At 36.6% G+C, this 13,147-nt stretch overlaps 1 protein-coding gene and 1 pseudogene across 6 annotated transcripts in view; both read right to left on the reverse strand.

The window, feature by feature from the left end:
- The window catches only part of CACNA2D1 (calcium voltage-gated channel auxiliary subunit alpha2delta 1), a 494,284-nt gene that overhangs the window by 92,970 nt on the left and 388,167 nt on the right, over positions 1–13,147 (reverse strand). The window lies entirely within an intron of this gene.
- On the reverse strand, positions 5,445–5,538 carry LOC124525206 (uncharacterized; annotated as a pseudogene).

Below are 13,147 nucleotides of genomic sequence, written 5' to 3' on the forward strand. Positions count from 1 at the left end.
AAAGCCACAATGAGATACCACCCCACACTACTTGGAATGGCTACATTAACAACTCAGGCAACAACAGATGATGGCAAGGATGTGGAGACAGAGGAACCCTTTTGGACAGCTGGTGGGAATCCAAACTGGTGCAGCCACTCTGGATAACAGTTTGGAAGTTCCTCAAAAAATTAAAAATAGAATTAACCTAGGGCGTAGCAATTGCACTAATAGGAATTTATCCAAAGGATACAGCTGTGCTGTTTCGAAGGGGCACATGCACCCCAGGGTTTACAGCAGCACTATTGACAATAGCCAAAGTATGGAAAGAGTCCAAATATCCATCGACAGATGAATGGATAAAGAAGATGTGGTGTGTATGTGTGTGTGTGTGTGTGTATACACACACACACACACACACACACCAGAGTATTACTAGGAAATCAAAAAGAAGGAAATCTTTCCATTTGTAAAAACGTGGATGGAACCAGAGTGTATTATGCTAAGTGAAATTAGTCAAAGAAAGACAAATATCCTATGACTTCACTCATATGCGGAATTTAAGATACAAAACAGATTAACACAAAGCAAGGGAAGCAAAAATAATACAAACACAGGGAGACGGACAAAACATAAGAGACTCTTAAATAGAACAAACTGAGGATCGCTGGGGGCGGGGGGTTGTGGGTGGGGGATGGGCTAAAAGGGTAAGGAGGATTAAGGAAGACACTTTTGGGGATGAGCAGTGAATGTTATATTAGGGGATAAATCACTGGAATCTACTCCTGAAATTATTGCACTACATGCTAACTAACTTGGATGTAAATTAAACAAAAATAAAAATAAAACTTTAAATATAAAAGGGAAGTAGAAAAATGAGTCCCTAAGACAACAGTTGAAATAAGTTCGCATGGAGGCAGGAAAAAAATCAGTAGACTGGGCTATTTGGGGTGACAAGAGGGGAAAAAATAGGTCTCAGGAGGAAAAACACTGCAGTTCAGATACAAAGATGGGGAATTCAAAGTGCCCACTGAACTCATCCACATTATACAATGTCAGTGGAAGGGGCAGAGCCCCCCCCCCCCACTGAAGCACAATGGGAAGTGGTAGAACGTGCAGAGGCACGTCTTCCACATCTTCAAAGCACTTCGGCTGGGAAGAAAGAAAATGATTGGGGTACCTCTAAGGGTAAGCCTGAGGTCAAGGAAAGGCTTCCCTCAAATGGAGGGTCACTAGAGCAAGAGAGGTTCATATCGAAGAGCGAAGGAAGAAAAGATGCAGGATAGTACAGAGCGAAATACAAAGTTCTTGTGAAGGTGGGAAGGACACTTGCAGCCTATGTGTGGAGGAATGACCCTTGAATGTGCATCGACTTCAATGTTCCAGGTAAAGAGCACGGGCTGAGTACCGATGCTGGGTGTAAGCATAGATTAGGGGTTGAAAAGGTGACAGTCAACATCTGAACAGCAAAGCAATCAATGTAAAGTAAGGGAGGGGGCACCTGGGTGGCTCAGTTGGTTAAATGTCAGACTTCAGCTTAGGTCACGATCTTACGTTTCTTGAGTTCCAGCCCCGAGTTGGACTCTGCGCTGACAGCTTTGAGCCTGGAGCCTGCTTCCAATTCTGTGTCTCCCTCTCCCTCAGTACCCCCCCTCACCGGTTGATGCTCGCTCTCTCTCTCTGTCTCTCTCTCTCCCCGCCTCTCTCAAAAATAAATGAACATAAAAAAATAAAAAGATAAAGGGAGGAGATGGAAGGTTTGGAGAGAGTACAGATAAAACAAGAAGGAAAATGTCCTGCACAGATAATTAATTTGAGTTCTTTCTCATTTTTATTTGAACACTACTTTCAGGTACATCATATATATGAAGAAAAAGCTCCAATACATATTTTTTGCTTTTTCCATAAAATCAAATGTTGAAAACTTAGTATCTTCAGATCTAAATTCCACTGCCTCTTTCATTCCATTCTTTGATAACTTGACACAATCTTATCTTACACATTCTATTTTGAAAACTAAAGAATGTGAGAATTCCCATGTTAGAACGTTTAAAAAAAAAAAGTTTGCTAGTACATCAACAGTAAAATATCTGACTTTAGAGAATTATTAGAAATGGTTATAGGAGATGTTATTAACTGATTTAAACGATGAATCATGATAAAATTAGAAGTTATGCAGAAAATGAACACTAAATAATGTATTGCCCTGAGTCTTTTGGTTGGCCTTGAACTGCTTTTAACACATAAGAATGAAGCATCTCGTTAAGTCACTTTAACAAACTGATTAAATGTAAATTCAATTCATTAAATACAAATTCAGTGGTGTGTAACAGAAATTCTCTGATTATACTCATAATAAAATTCATAAATAATGCAGAGAAACGAATAGCTTACAAAGTGTAAGTCCCCAGAGCGAATCTTACCCTCCTAGGAAAGGGATGAGAAAGTTTAAAAGTTCTAATTTAGGCAAGTGTATATTTCACAGACACCTTACACTCGTCCGCTTTTGGAGTAGACAAAAAGAACAGGTTTATTTTCACAAGCTGAAACTGCAGTCTTTGGTAACATGTGCCTAGACGTCAATTTATAAACCACATATTTAATACATGAATCATACATATATTAAAAACCTTAAGGCAAAGTTCACTAATATAGTATTACAAAGCTTCGAAATTGTATCCTGTGAACAAAAATTGATTTAAGGAGGCCAGTTTTTGTCATCTACTAAGAAAATGCTTTTAAAAAAAATGTATATTTAACTAATCCTACAGAGTCAGAAATCCAAACTAACACACTGATTCCTTTCCTGATCCATGAAAATTCAGCTGAGTAGATCCCTTATTAGAACTGCTGAGAAAATCGCTGCTAGCATGCGGAGAGAGAAAGAAGTGTGGGTCAGAGTGAGCATGTGGGGTATAAATCAAGTGGGACTTTGTATCCCTGCTCCAGCAAATGAACATTCTTTCCTCTCCTCCTTCCCTATCACCTGTTCCTCTGCCTACCTGCAACACTTCTCTTCTCTTCTTCACTTGGTTGTTGTCCTTACCTCAACAGTTGTTCTTTACAAAGGGCTTTCCTGACCTTCCCTGACTAGATCCAACCATCCCACTGTAACCTCTCCTAGGCCTAGATGGATCTCTTCTTTACAGAATACAACACAGTTAAAATTTCCTATTTCTTTGTATGATATCCTGATAGATGTCTCCTTTGGATTAGAAGTCCACACAAAGAAAACAGCCATCCCACCATTGCAACCTTAGCACTTGGCATATAATAGTATGCTATAAATATCTAATGAGTATATGAATGGAGTTCCATTAGAAGACAGTGTGAAATGTTGACCAAAATCAAGTTATAGGAGTGCCTGGGTGGCTCAGTCAGTTAAGTGGCCAACTTCAGCTCAGGTCATGATCTCGTGGTCTGTGAGTTAGAGCCCCACATCAGACTTTCTGCTGTCAGCGTGGAGCCGACTGTGGGTCCTCTGCCTCCCTCATTCTGCCCCTCCCCCGCTTGCATGCTCTCTCAAAAATAAATATTAAAAAAATCCAAGTTATAGATTTCTAAATGTAGAAATTATATTTTAGCTCTACAATATGTTCTTAAACTTGTATATTCCTAAATATAAGTGTTCTGTCCAAATAGACACTATTCAAATACCCAAATGAAGATGTACGTAAAACACTTATCATAGAGCCTGACACAAAGTAGATGTTAAGTCAAGTGCAACTCTATCTTTTAAAAAAATAATTTTACTATAAACATTAGTACGCTCAATTCTCAAAACAGAACAGACCCTAGATTAATGATGAACAATATCAGCTTTAGTGGGTTTTAAATAAAGTTCACTAACAGGACGATACAGGTATCCTTCAAACACTAACTTAATGTCTGAAACAGCCTCTGAGATAACCATCAACAATAAATTTCAATGCTTCCAAAGAACCTTCCTGTTAAATATCACAGTCAAATACACGCATCAAATTAAAAGATACTTTCAGAGCCAAAATAAATCACTAACCTTTCAAATGAATTTAAACTCCTGGTTTTATAAAGACAGTATCTTTGTTCTCATGTACTCTGCTAAGTAAGAAATCATTTCACAAAATACTTCGGACAGACAGAACTCTGTTCATTGAATTCACCTTGGATAAAGATGATGAAATGTTGGCACTGCCTTGATACACACCATAAGTCGAAGTAGCATCAAGTCCTTGGAAAGCAAATTTGTCTACAAATGGCACCCTCATGGGGTGTTCTAACACATCTTCACAGGGCACCAGGTCTACCTTTGAAATGGTTAGCAGGCTCAAGTAGTTTTCCTCTAGAAATAGTAAAAATTAGGGGTGCCTCGGTGGCTTAGTAGGGTAAGCGTCTAAGTCCTGGTTTCAGCTCAGGTTATGACCTCACAGTCATGGGTTCAAGCCCCGCATCAGGCTCTACAATGACCATGGAGCCTGCTTGGGATTCTCTCTCTCTCTCTCTCTCTCTCTCTCTCTGCCCTCACCCCACTTGTGCTCATTCTCTCATTCTCTCTCTCAAAATAAATAAGTAGGTAAACAACAACAACAAAAAACACCCACCTCAAATCCAGACCTGCCTGCTTTGAAATATGGGTAATTCTTGAAATTACAAAATACAAGTGAACTTATTTACATAATCTAAGTATAACAAATAATTTATGTAACAAATTATATTATGCAGGATTATTTATTTCGACAAATTATCTAAATTAAATAAACTATAATTTTGTGTGTCAAGTCTTTACAATTATGATATGAGAAGCTATCCACACTTTGGACACCAGATGGCGATACAGGAAAATAAAAGCAAAGTGAACAGAGGATATGATCTTTAAAATCTTGGTTAAGTTTTATTCCTATTATAAATATTTTTATTTTCTTATTTTTACAGGAAATTTAAAAATGGGAAATATTATAAGGCAACAAAATGGTTATCCTAAAACTCAGAGAAACAGCTGATAACATTTATCCATACACATATGCACATAATCAGTTAAGAATGATTTTTCAAGTTTTTAGCTATTGCCAAATTAACTTCCAGAAATTGTGTGCCAATTTATAATATATTTGTAACAGTCTCACTCCACTTTCATGAACACGTAACATTTTTATTTGCTAAATCCTAAGTACAAAGATTATTTCAATCTTTTAATTACTTGATGGCTAATGATGTAAAACTTTTTCTCATATATTAATTTTCATATAATCTTGTGAGTTGTCTTATTTTTATTTATAATAAACAAAGATTTAGAATATATTTCTAGAACATTTTTTATTCCTTTACTATTTCTATTATTTCACCGACTTCTTACTATTAATAATAATAATAAAAATATCAGCTAACATATATTGAGAATCACAACAGTGCCAGGCTAAACACTTTACATGCATTGATTCATTTAATCTTCACCAAGCTTACGGTTTTAGTTTTAGTTTTTAAGATTTAAAAATTCGCAATGCTTCACGAATTTGCGCGTCATGTTTGTGCAGGGTCCATGCTAGTCTTCTCTTTATTGTTCCAATTTTATTTTTTTTTTTATTTTTTTTTCAACGTTTATTTTATTTTTGGGACAGAGAGAGACAGAGCATGAACGGGGGAGGGGCAGAGAGAGAGGGAGACACAGAATCGGAAACAGGCTCCAGGCTCCGAGCCATCAGCCCGGAGCCTGACGCGGGGCTCGAACTCACGGACCGCGAGATCGTGACCTGGCTGAAGTCGGACGCTTAACCGACTGCGCCACCCAGGCGCCCCTATCGTTCCAATTTTAGTATATGTGCTGCCAAAGTGAACATTGGTTTTACTTTTAATAGTTTCCATTATACAATTGATAAAATGAGTCTGACAGTGTTAAGCAAAGTGCCCCAAATCACACAGCAACCAAGAGTCAGAGCCCTACTTCAAACCCAAACAATCTGACACACTTTTCTCTACGGTGTCTCATCATTTCCAACTGATACCAAAAAAAGTAAGCTGCCATATCCTGTCATGCTACTTTTCCCACACTTCCGGTTGAACTTTGGAACCTTTTTTTTTTTTTTTAAATACAATTAAAATTGCATTTACCAATAAATTCTGGACAAACTGACATCTTCACATGAGTCACCTTTTCATTTCAAGAAGTTATTATTCCACATTCATTTCTGTATATCCATTTCAACTCTTCTACTTACACCTCATATTCTTTTCTCTTTTCTACAATGCAGATCCAACATATATTATTAAAAGTATTTCTAGGTAATTCATGATTTTTGCGAACATCGTGAATAGGATTCTAATTTCTATTATTAATCCCTGTCCAGGGAAAACCAGAAGGGGTGGTCACCCTTGCAAGTTAGAGATGCTATAAATATCTTTGTTAATAGCACTATGGGACTTGAACACTCTAGTCCTCAACATGACATGGTTGTTGCCCAACACTGGCTGCTGGTTTATGGTTTCTTTGGCCTGTTGGATAAAAAAAATTGATTAAAAAAAGTTCTACTTTTCAATCCAACTTAAGAAAGTCAGGTCTAACCCAAGTCCTGCCTCTAGAAAGTATCAATGTCCACAGACAGCTGTTTCAATTATCTCCTTGGAGCTATAAATTGCTTCTTTTTTGGAGGGGGGAGCTTTAGCACATCAACTGGAAAGGCCCCCAATTTCTAAAATCTTATCATTTAGATAAGATCGTTTTAACTATTAAAAGAATAAAAGGAGTAATGAATTCTGTAAATGTCAAAAGAAAGTCACATTAATAAAATAGTGAAGATATTGACATTATTGACACAAAATTTATGTTTGCCTATAATTATAAAACATGGGCCATCTAAACTTTTGATAAGCATTTTTACTTTTAAACAAATATTTCAATTAACGTGAATCACGATGTGCTGAAAATTCAGTCTGTTGACTTTTTGTTGAAATATTGAGTGAATTTCTGAATAAGCCCCAGTATCATTTTTAATATATTCTATTCATATTATCATATAGAAAACTCTTAAACAGCTCTAGTTATATGCATTTGGAGTTTCAAAAAATTCAGAGTATTTGTATTTAGCTCCCTGGCTCATCTCTACTTGATATTAATGTTTTCTTTCTCAACTATCATTTTGTCAACCACTGTGCAATCCTGATTCCACAGCACTTGTCCAGCTAGAAATATGGGCAACTTTCTCATTATCAGTCTTAAGATGTAACAAGCATATCAGTAGTATTTCTATCACAAGTTTTTTTCATAGCCCTGTGGAAATTTGAAAGCCAGCTCCCAAGGATGAAACTTTAATGAAATGACAAAATGATCATATCTACTCTGATTTTTTCCTCTTTACCAACATTATGATGCAGAGTTGACCGATATGCTAAATGTTTGTATGGTACCTGAAGCTGATTACTTGGAACATCTTTCCTAGTTGAAAAAAAGATCAATTGTGAGTTTGGCTGGATTTGCCTGAAAAACTCAGAGAAGGATATACATATCTAAAGTATTTACAGAGAAGAGATGCTAGAGTCAGATAAAATAAGTAAGGATGACTCTAATCATTTAAGAACACAAACATATTTAATCAGTGATTGAAATTTATTATAAAATTCTGACAACTATGTAAGACTCCCCCCTCCACTGTTACGACTAACCAAGAAATAGACTCAATTGAAAAAGCACCACTATGTGCCTTGCATTTTTTTCTTTTTCAAAAAAAATTTTTTAATGCTTATTTTTGAGAGAGACAGAGACAATGCGAGTGGGTTAAGGGCAGAGAGAGAAGGAGACACAGAATCCAAAGCAGGCTCCAGGCTCCAAGCTGTCAGCACAGAGCCCGACATGGGGCTTGAACTCACAAGCTGTGAGCTCATGACCTGAGCTGAAATCGGACACTCAACCAACTGAGCCACCCAGGCGCCTCTGCATTTTTCTATATACAGTAACATTTCAGTAAAACAGACAGTGTCTCTATAGTCAAAAAAAAAAAAAAAAGCATCCATTGGTGGGGAGGTGGGAGTGCAGGGGTATAGAAAATAAACAACAAACATATATATATATATATATATATATATATATATATATATATATAATATCAGGTGGAGAAAAATGCTACGAAGAAAAAGAAAGTGAAGTCAAGTGACTGACAATGATTAAAGAGATAGTATAACCAAAACTGGAATGACACTGGAGATTTGGTAGTCAAGGAGGTCCACTCTATTATGGAAGCACTTGAATGAAAAGAAGCACGCATCTATCTAGACTCAGAAGCATCAAGACTCAGGGTAAATCAGAAGCAATTTCTAATCTGCGCATACCAATAAGATATGCACTTAACAGAAAGAAGAGATCTATTTTTTTTAAGTAAGGTTAGTAACATCACCACCAAGTTCTTTTAAACAGGAAACAGCATTTGGAACCAACAAATAGTTACCAGCATGACCTGAAGAAATTATATTCAACCTAACTCTGTTCCACTGAAATCAAACATATAAATATACATATATTTTAAAATATATTTCAATATAACAAATATTTGAAAAACTTGAGCATGATTAGGGTATAAACTATTGAAAAAAATTAAAGAAGATACCTATCAACAGAGCATCAGGTTAAAAAGGAGAGAGAACATGAGGAATGAAAACAATTTTGGAATACTACATTTTCAAAGTGTATAATCATTGGACAAAATGTTAGAAAGAGAAATTAATTATGGAAAAAGGCAAATGCTAATATTTGATATTTATAAGAGAATTTAACATGCAAACAGTCACTTTATGCCAAAGTCCTTTTCAATGGAACAAACAACAAAAAGACTTTCATGTCTAATTCATGTTTTCAAGTTCTACCATAGACATCAAGATTCTCAAAATGTTTTCTAGAACTTAGCAATGTGCTGAAAGGGGATTCTGCTATTCACAAATTAAGGTTAAAGTCAATGCATTCTACAAGTCAGTACTGTAATGTAATATCAATTTATATTTTGATTTCTGCTGAATTTACGCCTACTAAGTAATTAGGAACAAATATGAGAGCTTAAATAACTGTGAGCAATTTGGCTAAAGTTACAGCTCAGGTCAGCCCAGTCACTCTCTTGACCTATTGTCATGATTAAATGAATACTTGGATTCTGAATAATCTTACCAAGTTCTGACATGCCTATGGCACATGGACTCTTTTCCTAGTCTTTCAAGTCTTTTTTATAGACTGTAACTTTTATATTATTAAAAACAATAAATTAGTTCAAAAGAAAAGTTCTCCTTCAGCCTCACCTTAAGTATCACATTGTCATTTCTAAAACTGCAAATGAAACTAATTTCTAAGTACCAAAAACTGCCTTTAGTGCACCATGTAATTAATGGAAAAAATATTTATAATGCTTGTCAACACCTTCTTATAAACTTTCCTTATACATGCAAAGCAATTAATTTATCCTCTGGCAATCTTTTTTTTTTTTAAACTAAATAACCTTGATTATGTGCCCTGTTATTATAAACTCTAAATTTGTACTTTATTTGATAGTCTTCTCAAATAGAGTCTTCCATAATTTCTTTATGTATCTTTTAAATAGAGTTAAGTTTATAAAGCACCCATCTTTACCTTTAAAAAAAGCATATAAAAAGAGAGAACTAGGGTTCTTTTAATAAATCTAACTCTACTCATCCTGTCTTAATACTCCCCTCCATAAAGCAAATGGCTACAGTATAAAAATATTCATAAACATCCATACTACTAATAATGCTGTGAATTAACCAAGATCTTAAAATCTAAATCAGCAATAAGCATTATAAGTTACAACAAGCTCCAGACAGATGCCTGTTGGACTTTGCTAAATGTACCTCCCTCCAGTACCTTGACTTCCTGATTTCCTAGTTGGCCTAGGACTCACTGGACAGGCTTTGCTAAATGAAGATTCTGACCCTGAAGTGTGGTGCCTGAGAGTCCGAATTTCTAACCAGCTGTCAGGGGCTGCTCTGCTTTTCAATCATGGGCCCCTCCTTACGTGGCAAGGGTATAAAGCTACAAAATTCTTGGTCACTGACATAAAAGAGAGCTGAATCGACATAAAAATGTCTTGAAATCTAGATGATGACTATTTTATAAGACATGAAATGAAATTTCTGTCCTAGACTTCATGGCTCACAAAAATGCACTGGCACACCAATTATCTGTCACTTTATTTGTGCTCTGGCAAAAAGAGGGCCTGTTTTGTAAGGATGAAAAAACTCACTTTTAAACTTAAGTAGTGCAACAACTTACAAATGTGCTCATTATTACAGGCAGAGTAGCAAAGTTCTAAGCTACGAAAACCATGCCCTTGTCTAGGAACACACGAGGCATATTTTAGAAGGAAAACTCAAACTTAAAACACAGGAGAAAACGAAAAATCCAAGCCATGTCTTTCTTGAAGATACAGTGCAATCTCGTGTTTAAACAAACCTCCAGTGTGACATTAGTTGGTGTTAGACTGTCAAGTCAAAAATTGGGAAGTACCTGAAATTTTATCCTATTTGCAAGCTAATGAGTCAGCCTCAAAGGTGGTACATTGTTTCTATACAATTCTACCAGCACATCTAAGAGGCAGAGTCATCTGTGGAGAGTGGGAAGCAGATCACTTAACCAGAGAGTCTTGCTAATGCCACCAGCATGACACTGTGATCATCCCTGTCCAGCCTCCTGCTATGATGACTGTGGCTCCTTAGTCCTCATTCTGCACTTGCATTTAGACACTGTCATTTCCAGAATCGCTGTTTAGTGCCTACTATCCAGACAAAGCGCAGAGCTTACTTCATTCAACTAATATCGGAGATACTATAAGGAAGCGTATTTTGATTATTTCTTTCTCATGAGTATTAAAGGCTACACTTTTTAATTTTTTAAAAATATTTAATTATTTTTGAAAGAGAGAGTGACAGAGCATGAATGGAGAAGGGGCAGAGAGAGAGAGGCAGACACAGAATCCAAAGCAAACTCCAGGCTCTGAGTTGTCAGCACAGAGCCTGACACGGGGCTTGAACTCATGAACCTGAGCTGAAGTCAGACGCTTAATCTATTGAGCCACACAGGCGCCCCCAAAGACTGCACTTTATAATGACCACATATTAGAAAAACTTCCAAGAAAAAAAGGGACTGAAAAATGCTTAATGTCACCAGAACATTTGCATCTAATTCTTAAGCAACAAGATGTGATCTTATTGAAACGCATGGCCATTTTCTTCCGTTGTTAACTTTTCACACACTGTTCATAATCAGCACACATTTCCTTGTCATCTTCCACTGGCTTGCAGTATTTTACTCTTGAAATGTCAAACTCCCTCAGTTTCATAAACAAACTCCACTCATTGTGTCAACAGTTGAAATGATGTCTGTAAATCAGAACATGCTGTGATTGAATTGTTGCTCCTATCATCTACCACTTTCTTCCATCAAAGCATGTAACCAGATTAGTAGGAAAACAGTCGTGTGATGCTTGCATAAGCTTTGCCCAACAGCAGGCTTCCTTTCTGCAACCAACAATGCCCTGGAGACAACAGAATCGCCCTGGAGATAACAAAGAACCTTCTAGGACATGACATTTGGGATGTAGTTCTGACATCTTACACGTGCATTACATGACTTAAGCATAACAATTACTGTTCTTCACAAAATATTAAGAGACTTAGAAATATAAACCTAAAAATGAGAGGCTGTTTTTCTGTACGGTGGGTCTAAGCAATTTTGTCAAGTGTTCCTATCGATTGCATCCTAACACTCTGGATGACTCACGTGATCTTTGGTATGAGGATGAAGAAAACTGCGTGACGGTTGTGGAAAAATTATTGTCAAAATTTGCTGCACAATCACTACCAGGTTTTCTCAGCACCTTATTATAATGCCTCCCTGAAGTTATAAACACTAAAAGTGACATTGTTTCTTTCCTAGACATTCAGTTTCAGAGAAAAAAAAAGAAAGAAAATACATGCACACCTGTATATGCACATGTGAACACACACACATACACACACACCAGCATATTAGATTTTGAAGAGCTTTTTCCTTAGAATTGCCATATCATTAAATTATTAATTTTTTATTTAATGAGAAAGGCCTGGTTAAGGACAAAACATAACTTTGCTTTTCTCTTACCAAAATGTCGCATCATAATCAATTATCTTTAAATGTATCCATTTCAGGGGCGCCTGGGTGGCTCAGTTGGTTAAGCGTCCAACTTCAGCTCAGGTCATGATCTCGCGGTCCATGAGTTCGAGCCCCGCGTCGGGCTCTGTGCTGACCGCTCAGAGCCTGGAGCCTATTTCGGAATCTGTGTCTCCCTCTCTCTCTGACCCTCCCCCATTCATGCTCTGTCTCTCTCTGTCTCAAAAATAAATAAACGTTAAAAAAAATTTAAAACAATAAATGTATCCATTTCAGGCATTTTATAGCCCCAATATAGCACGCTAACCAATAAAACTGATGAATTTTTGAAATTATGAAGTTAATGTGGTTGATGTTAAATATTATATAAACATGAATAACAGCATAGGAGCAAGACACATGATAAAGAAGGTAAATAAATATATAAAAAATTATACTACCTAGGCTGAATGTATAACCCAGACATAGTGTTTAAGTATTCATTTGCAATTATAAGATTAATCTAATTCATATGTGCTTTTTCAAGCCAAAATATGGAAAAATTTACTGAAAGAACTTCTCCACCAAAACATAAATAACAGTCTTCTTTAAAAATACATTCAGGGGCGCCTGGGTGGCGCAGTCGGTTAAGCGTCCGACTTCAGCCAGGTCACGATCTCGCGGTCAATGAGTTCGAGCCCCGCATCAGGCTCTGGGCTGATGGCTCGGAGCCTGGAGCCTGTTTCCGATTCTGTGTCTCCCTCTCTCTCTGCCCCTCCCCCGTTCATGGTCTGTCTCTCTCTGTCCCAAAAATAAATAAAAAACGTTGAAAAAAAAATTAAAAAAAAATACATTCAGATTTAAAAGAGTTTTCTTTTTGCTTTTACAATCTAATAATATTTCTATCTTAGAATTTCTAACAATTCCAATATTTTGGAGTTTTATTTAAGTATATCAGATTTTAGGTGTTGAGTTTGCTAAGTCCTTTATAGATTTTGGAAGGGGGGGTGAGGGAGAGGGGAAAATGGGTGATGGGCATTGAGGAGGGCACCTGTTGGGATGAGCACTGGGTGTGGT

The sequence above is a fragment of the Lynx rufus genome, unplaced genomic scaffold (assembly GCF_022079265.1).
Source record: "Lynx rufus isolate CCGP_SWC_20201006 ecotype Redwood Valley unplaced genomic scaffold, mLynRuf1.p SCAF_4, whole genome shotgun sequence".
In the NCBI taxonomy this organism is placed as follows: Eukaryota; Metazoa; Chordata; class Mammalia; order Carnivora; family Felidae; genus Lynx; species Lynx rufus.